The sequence below is a fragment of the Amia ocellicauda genome, chromosome 12 (assembly GCF_036373705.1).
Source record: "Amia ocellicauda isolate fAmiCal2 chromosome 12, fAmiCal2.hap1, whole genome shotgun sequence".
NCBI classification, from domain to species: Eukaryota; Metazoa; Chordata; class Actinopteri; order Amiiformes; family Amiidae; genus Amia; species Amia ocellicauda.
The window spans coordinates 32,676,183-32,685,188 of NC_089861.1; the positions used below are offsets into that span (position 1 = coordinate 32,676,183).

A 9,006-nucleotide genomic window follows, 5' to 3' on the forward strand; every position below is an offset into this window, starting at 1 on the left:
GCAGCAGCTCCATTGGTCATTCCACCCAGTGAGGGGGTTGTGTTGGCCTCGTCCTCATGGCCAGGGCATCATTCCCTCAGCCAAGCCAGTCTGGGCCAAAATAAACTCTATTTACCTTTTACTGCACATGTGTATTGGGGTTGTTCCAACTGCTGAATTGGTTGGATTAGGAAAAGGTGTGTGTGTGAGAGAGAGTGTGTTTGTCGTTGTGTGTGCGTGTTCATGTGTCTGTGTGTTATATCAGCATGTTGGGATATGGACCCCTCAAAAGGGCCAACACAGCGCTACCATACTGACTGCCAACGACCGCACTGAACTGACCGCTGGGACAGAGATTCCAAGGTACATATTAAACTGTAGATCATTAGGACTGTGATCTATGTGTTTGTGTTTTCATGGAATTAATTTTTGATTGTATGTGATTGATGACTGTGAATTACTAATATTAATTAATATCTGTCTGTGACTCAGTTGTCGTCTATCCGTTTCTCTGGCTGTGTCCATTTTATTTTCATGATCTGTCTCTTCGTATGCATATCTCTCTCTCTGCTTGTATACCTGTTGCTACATGTGTATCACACTCACATTTTCTGTATGTCTCTCTATCTTCCTGTCTGCATCTCTCTCTCTGGCATCCCCTTCCTTTCCCCAGTTAGTGCCCTGCTTCTCTTCTCTGTGTGTCTTCATTGGGCTCCCTCACTTTGTCCCTACTCCTCCCTCCCCCTGTCCATCTCTCTATCTCATTCCCTTACTTTCTCCCTCACTTTTCTGCCGAGGGCTCACTGTGGCCCCTCAAGCTGGGACAGGCTGCTACATATTTTGCCACCAGTGGGGCTGTGTGTCCTTCTCCCAGGACATTTTTTTGTTTCTCTGTGTCGGTCAGTTGTGTGTAATGGAGGAGAGGATGGGTGATTGTTTGAGTAAAAGTCTCCCTTATTGGTGCATATTTGTTGCAGTTCAGGAGACAGTGCATCTCTGTGTCCACCTCTCCTGTCTCAGTGACCATAGCGCCGGTCCTCTCTGAGCAGCATGATCTGCCTGTTTCGGCCAGTTTCTCTGGCCAGGCTGTGGTCACTGAGCCTGTACTGGTCCTGTACTGTTTAGTGTTGTGAGCTTCAGGGCAAGCTGCCTGAGGGGACTCTTCTCTGGGCTGAGCTCTGGGTGTTTTGCCCATTTAGCTCGCCTTCCTCCCCATGCTGCCCTGCCCCTTTTGTTCCTTGGAAGAGGGAGATAAGTGCAGGTGTAAAGTCAATAGTTTGTAGTGTTGGCAGCACCCCAATCAGTGCCAGTATTCATCTTCAGGTGGTACACCTCAAGTGAATAATAAATTAAACAATGCATAAAGAAAACCACACCAGCAACAAAATCAATTAGAAATGATAATAATGAACAAGTGTAAACACCCATAAGTAATAAAACATAAACAGTGAAGTGCAAAACACAAAATAATGGGATAAATGCATTCATTTGTGAATATTGATGAGCAACAGATATCTGCCTGATTGTGTACAAAGTGTTTCTTTGTACTTGTAATCTGTTTTGCAGGGTTTCTACTGGGTGTTTTTCCCATTTAGTGCAGCCTTGCTGACTGAGTGTACCCCACACTTCACTTCCCTACAGCGCAATGGGCTGGATCACACTATCGAATATTTTATACCACATTCCAATGGGTATATTACTTTTGTACAATTTTCGCCTAATGGCATAGAAGGCTCTTCTGGCTTTTTCTTTGAGTTCATTCACTGAAGCTCCCTGAAACACTGATTTTCAGGCCTAAGTATGTGTTCTGTGTGCTGTGTTCTAGGGCAGTGTTGCCTAATGTGAAACAGTATCTGCTTTCCTGACATCTGGCCATTTTTTTGGAAGATCATGGTTTTGTTCATGTTTTCTGCCAGGGCCCAGGTCCAGCAGGGACAGGTTCAGCTGAAGCCCCTGTTCTATGGGTGACAACAGCACCGGGTCATCTGCATAGAGCAGGAATTTGACAATTTTTTGTAATTGGTGTTCAGCGAGACCAGGGGCTGCAGATGGCTCCAACACCAACACTAACTCATTAATGTAGATATTAAACAGCATTAGACTCAGACTTACCCTGCCCAGGGCACCTCTTGTTGTTGTAGTTACCCAGTTTTCTTCGTTTCATATTTTAGTTAGTAGTTTTTCTTTGACCCTGTGCCGCTATAGTGGTAAAACTAACGTAACTCTCAGAGGAGAGGACCTTCCTGTTCCTGACTTTACCTAGTTCACTGAAATAAAGACAATACATACTGAAAAACCCACCGCAAAGCACAAGTGATTTGTGATACACCACTTTGGAGAAGTTTGTATTATACAGTGAGGGAAAAAAGTATTTGATCCCCTGCTGATTTTGTACATTTGCCCACTGACAAAGAAATTATCAGTCTATAATTGTAATGGTAGGTGTATTTTAACAGTGAGAGACAGAATAACAACAAAAAAATCCATATAAATTGATTTGCAAGTTAATGAGGGAAATAAGTATTTGATCCCCTATCAATCAGCAAGATTTCTGGCTCCCAGGTGTCTTTTATACAGGTAATGAGCTGAGATTAGGAGTACTCTCTTAAACGGAGTGCTCCTAATCTCAGCTCGTTACCTGTATAAAAGACACCTGTCCACAGAAGCAATTAATCAATCAGATTCCAAACTCTCCACCATGGCCAAGACCAAAGAGCTGTCCAAGGATGTCAGGGACAAGATTGTAGACCTACACAAGGCTGGAATGGTCTATAAGACCATCGCCAAGCAGCTTGGTGAGAAGGTGACAACAGTTGGTGCTATTGTTCGCAAATGGAAGAAACACAAAATTACTGTCAGTCTCCCTCGGTTTGGGTCTCCATGCAAGATCTCACCTCATTTTTCAATGATCATGAGAATGGTGAGGAATCAGACCAGAACTACACGGGAGGATCTTGTTAAAGATCTCAAGGCAGCTGGGACCACAGTCACCAAGAAAACAATTGGTAACACACTACGCCGTGAAGGACTGAAATCCTGCAGCACCCGCAAGGTCCCCCTGTTCAAGAAAGCACATATACACGCCCGTCTGAAGTTTGCCAATGAACATCTGAATGATTCAGAGGAGAACTGGGTGAAAGTGTTGTGGTCAGATGAGACCAAATTCGAGCTCTTTGGCATCAACTCAACTCGCCGTGTTTGGAGGAAGAGGAATGACCCCAAGAACACCATCCCCACCGTCAAACATGGAGGTGGAAACATTATGCTTTGGGGGTGTTTTTCTGCTAAGGGGACAGGACAACTGCACTGCATCAAAGGGACGATGGACGGGGCCATATACCGTCAAATCTTGGGTGAAAATGGGTCGTGGATGGGTATTCCAGCATGACAATGACCCAAAACACACAGCCAAGGCAACAAAGGAGTGGCTCAAGAAGAAGCACATTAAGGTCCTGGAGTGGCCTAGCCAGTCTCCAGACCTTAATCCCATAGAAAATCTGTGGAGGGAGCTGAAGGTTCGAGTTGCCAAACATCAGCCTCGAAACCTTAATGACTTGGAGAGGATCTGCAAAGAGGCGTGGGACAAAATCCCAAGCTCATTGTGGCCCCTCAGGCTGGGACAGGCTGCTACATATTTAGCCACTAGTAGGGCTGTGTGTCCTTCTCCCAGGACAATTTTTAGTTTCTCCGTGTCGGTCAGTTGTGGGTAATGGGGGAGAGATTGGTGGTGTTTCCAGGTGACAACAGGAACTCCCCCCCAGCATCTCACTAGAAAACACACCCTGACTATAACACTCCATATTCTATTACTGTGAGGAAGGGGACCTCACTATCACCCCCTTGTCCCATGCAGGTTTGGAATTTCAGGCACTGATGATGCACATACAAGTACAAATATATATGTATATGTTCTTATTGCATGTTACCTGACACTTGGTGTGTGACACCTTGCTTTGAACCCAAAAGGGTTACTGTTACAATATGTGTATGTATATATATAATAATACAAATCTGAGTGGTGTTTTAATGTAAAAGAATTGCAACACATACCTAAAACTGATTTTAGATGGTCATTGGAAGATTCATGTCATTTAAGCAGTTAATAGTTTTGGCACAGTAAATTATTTAGTCAAGTCCTGCCTTCATTCAAGGTCAAACACAACGTTGAGGGTTACGCTTAAACTCTATGTTTGAGAGATCTCTGAGACTACATGGAAAAGAAAAGAGTAAACAGAGGAATTGGGAAAGTTCTATTTAGAATAATCGCTAAACAAAGTATTAGCAAAACAGTAATTTGTGAACGTACAAGACTACAGCAAAATCTCATAGGATTGTTTAACTGTATGATTCTCTGCTGACCCAGCAGAGTTGTGTGAGCACTGTGTGCAATTGAATCGAAAATTCTCGAAGGTCAGGTCTTTTTTGCTTTATTGAAAGTGTCATCAAGTTATCCACCACTTCGATCTATGGTGGTGAGTCAACTCAACAAAATGACATAAACAGCATGCTGGCAATTGGATCAGAGGACACCTTGTCTTTCTCTTAATTTCCATTCCACAAATTGTGGTAGAATAAAACCAAGGGCCCATTATTTTATTTTATTAATTTGTTTTATTTGTGACATTTACCAAAGATGCAACTGGGCTGGATTTTTTTTTCTTTGTGAACGAAATGGTGATTTAGATTTAGAAGTTTCTAGAAACTTAATCTGCTTTGTAAAACAGCCATTGTGAGATTGTTTAAAAGAGTCTATGATGAATATAAGCATGTTAAACACCTTAAAAAAATTGTAGCTTTAAACCAGCTTCATACCTTTTCCTTGGAAGGATTTATGAGAACATTTTGCATTTGACCTTATAGGAAGGTCAAAGGTAATCAGAAAGGGTATTTTCAGAAAGATCACACATGGGTTCCTATATGTGTTCCATAATAACTATAAGCCTAACTGCACTGTGACCCAGTTCTCACTTTGACCTTAAGGAAATGTTAAAGGTCACAGTGGAGGACATTTTTGACCAGACCACATATGAGTTCCTATTTCAGTTCTATAGCAATCATAAGCCTATCTACACTCTTAGGACAATATAAATACTTTGAAGTATTGACTGACCTTTAAGGAGAGGGTCAAAGTTCAAGATCGAGTTTCTTGAACTATTTTAGCTGTAAACATATAATGTTCATTACAAATCTGCAGTCAGATAACAGCTTTGATCCTTGCTTCTAGGAGAAAAAAATAGTTTTTTAATACTAATAGTGAATTTGACCTGGAGGGGTCATATTTTGAAAGCCAATATATGGTTTCCTATATGTGTTCTGTATAGACAGTGGGTCTATCTCCTCTCTGTGAGGCGTTATAAAGCTAAAAGTGGTAAAATCTTGCATTTGACCTGAAACATGAAGTCAAAGGTCACAATCATGGGCATTTTCAAAAAGAAGACTCATGGTGTCCATACATTCAACAGTAAATGGGACTCCATCTTCAATCTGAAAGCAGATATAAGGGGGGGGGGAAATCATGAATTTGACCTTTGAACCCTAAAGGAAGGGTCAAAGGTCAAACATGGTTGGTATTTCGAATCTGTGAGCTTAGAATACAAAAACAATTGACCTCGAAGGAGAGGCAAATCTGGACCACCAATCAGCACCAAAAACAATAGCATAAATATTCAGATATAGTACAGGAAGTGTTTCAAGTGACATCTTGAAGGCTGAAAAATGTTAGGAGGAGATGTGTTTACAAAAAGTGGTCAGAAATGAGAAGAAGAAGAACAAGAAGCCTGCATAATAAAGAAACCAAGAAAGAACAAGATCTATAATAAAGATAATAATAAAGCAAATAATAATAATGCAACAGAGAAAGAACAATATTAAAAATGAACAGTGAAGTGCAAGATACAAAATAATGTGATAAACCTACTATTTAGGTCATTTAGACATTTTAGTGCTCTTTTTTGAATATTGATGAGCAACGGATATCTGCCTGATTGTGTACAAAGTGTTTTTTGTTCTTGTAATCTGATTTTACAAAGTTCTGAATGCAGAGTTTCTACTGGGTGTTTTTCCCATTTATTGTAGTCTTGCTGACTGAGCAGTGGTGTTTCCAGAACTTTTTCAACGGGGTGGGTAAGTCAGGTCACAGGGCCAATTTAGGGGGGCCATCCTTATTTAATCAAAGTCGTTTGTGTCGAGTGAGACCAGGGGCTGTAGACAGCTCCAACAACACTGCTAACTCATTAATGTAGATATTAAGCAGCGTTGGACTCAGACTGCAGCCCTGACTAACTCTGTGCCCTTGAGTGAAGAACTCAGTTATTTTGTTACCAAGTTTTACTCCACACTTATTTTCCAGATACACTGATGTGACAGGGCGCTGTCTGTCACTGCACGGTTGGTGATGGCGCACGCCGCTCTGCTGCTCATTAGCTCTAGCTGTGTCCTCAACTGAGTCGCATCGGCAAGCTTCAAGTTCATTGCGGCCAGCAATGAGTTCACCGCCGATACCATGTGATATAGCAGCTGTGCTATTTAAACTGTCCTTCTCTCCCTCTTGTAGTAGCTGTTCAGACCAAAGAGGGACTGTAATCTCCACCCTAACCCTGCCCAGAGCACCTCTGTTGTTGGAGCTACCCAGTTTTCCTTGTTTAATATTTTAGTTAGTTGTTTTTCTTTCACAACGATCCTGTGTCGCAATAGTGTTAAAACTAACAAAACTCTCAGAGGAGAGGGCCTTTCTGTTCTTGATGTTCACTGAAATAAAGATAATAGATACTGAAAAACACACTGCAAAGCCCAAGTGATTTATCTGTAACACTGAATCACAAATTATTTAATTACATCATATACTTTCCCCCTACACCACTTTGGAGAAGTTTGTAATATAGGCCCACATACCAGATTGCGTCAAATGTTGTTGTTTTGTTTATTATCAATGAAGCATGCAAAGATTTTTCAGTTATTTGCTTGATTATGTCTCTCTCTCTCTCTCTCTCTCTCTCTCTCTCTCTCTCTCTCTCCAGATGTCTATGAAGTTGGTGAAAGTAGCTCTTCTCCTGGCACTTCAAGGTGAGAACCCCCCCGCCACCAGATAATTCCCAAGACAATTCCATTGGCTACATCCATCCATCTATTAAACTTCGAAACTGCTTATCCTGGTGAGGGTCGCGGGGAAGCTGGAGCCAATCAAGGCAGGAATACACCCAGGACAGGATGCCAGTCCCATGGGCTACATACTGATCAATTCTCTATTTAATTAAGATTAAGTAATTCATTCAAATCAGCCATAGTCCCGGAGAGCTAAAGTACAGCACAGAATAATTCAGTATAGTAACATTTGGTTTAGCACTGCACTGTACTGTGTTGTGTTAATGTGACTGTATGTGTGTTTGGGTGTGTCTCCAGTGTGCGTTTCTCTCCCTGTCGATGCGCACTTCTCCCCGGGCAAGCTGCCCAAGCCTGACCTAGAGCTGGAGCAGAATTTTAATGACATTCAGCACAGATTTGTCTCAGAGGCTATTGCACATGTTCAAGCTGCTACAGGACACTCTGGGGCCCTATGTGAAGGCTGTGTCTGAGAGTGGTGTGATGGAGGAGGCCAGAAAGCTGAGCGATGAGCTGGACATGCTGAAGTATAAACTGCTGAGGATATTTGGAGAACACAAATATATTGAGTGAGTGACCAGCTAACCAGCAAGTGATCAGATTACCAGCTAAACACCTGTCACTCCTCTTCATCTTCCTCCTCCTACTCCTTCTGCTCCTACATATGCATCGTGTACCTGAGTGTCTATGTGAGCATGTGAGTGCATACATGTCACTGAGCATGTCTAAGAAGTGTTTTTTGTGTTTCAGTGAGGTGGTGATGACTTCAGTGATTATGATGTGGAAAGTGCAGCAGGCCACTTTGGGAGTCTATGGGGAGTACATCCGACCATGGGCGGGGCCCTACGTTGATAAAGGCATTGATCACATCCGCACAGTATTGGACACTGTGATGCGCCTCCCACAGTGACTCTGCCCCCACCCCCTCTCCTCTGCCTCCCTGGGACACTGGAACGCTGTCAGACTGTGTTTTTTAGGTTGTTCTTGCAAGTCCTCAGGGTGTCTGCTAATACCTACATCATCATAAAAATACATATAATAAATAATAATAATAGTAATTGCAAGGGGATGGACACAGAGCGCTAGAGAGGGAGAGATTAAGAGAGATTGGGAGGGAGATAGGGAGAGGATGGGGGAGTAGGGAGAGAGAGAGGAGAGGGGGAGGGAGAGGAAGGTAAAGAGAGAGAGCGAGAGAGAGAGGGTTGGGAGAGAGAGGGGCTGGCACTGCCAATGTGCTGTGTAGAAATAACTGTGAAATAAATTGTTACTGTGTTACTCCCAACTGTGTCTCTGTTCTATTCTGATGTCTAGGAGGAGGGCCACCCCACTTTCACACCTGAGCTCCACCTTCCCCAGCAGAAGTGTTCCGTGACAAAGCATTCCCTGCTTTGCCTCCCTCGTTCACATTTGAGGTTTTAGGAGGCCTACTGTAAGTGCGTTCACATATGCATCTTCCTTTGGCTACTTTTTTAACTGTAAGTTCCATCCACATTGTAAGCAGTGCTTTAATTTCTGCATCGTCCCAGTTGTTACCTCCAATGCTAGCATTTTGAATTGTACTACAGTCAGCTCAATATAATTGCATATTAGATTGAATAGTAAACAGCTGGTCCCAGTTTAAAATGCAATGTTTTCAATGGAAACCTGCATCAGTTACATTAATCATTTTAGTGCATAATTCTGATAAGTTATGTTGTCCCATTTTAAACCAGATAATTGCATTCTGTTAAATTTCAGACTTCAATCATACTCTGTAGATGAAAAAAAAATTAATCGAAAGTTTACCACCTACACACTTTATTTACATTGACACAGTAGTTTGAATTGTTTTCATTATAATTAATTACCTTTACTTTTTTGGTGCATATATTTTCTTTTGCAATGCAGAGAAGCAGTGTTTCCTTTGAAACAGCAGTTTGACACTTGAGT

General features: G+C 42.2%; 1 long non-coding RNA gene across 1 annotated transcript; it reads left to right on the plus strand.

The window, feature by feature from the left end:
* Positions 1 to 111: 111 nt before the first annotated feature.
* On the plus strand, positions 112 to 8,203 carry LOC136764148 (uncharacterized). Its single transcript, XR_010821155.1, has 3 exons — positions 112 to 342; positions 6,996 to 7,646; positions 7,828 to 8,203. It is a non-coding gene; the product is annotated as an uncharacterized LOC136764148 (long non-coding RNA).
* The last annotated feature ends 803 nt before the right edge of the window (positions 8,204 to 9,006 follow it).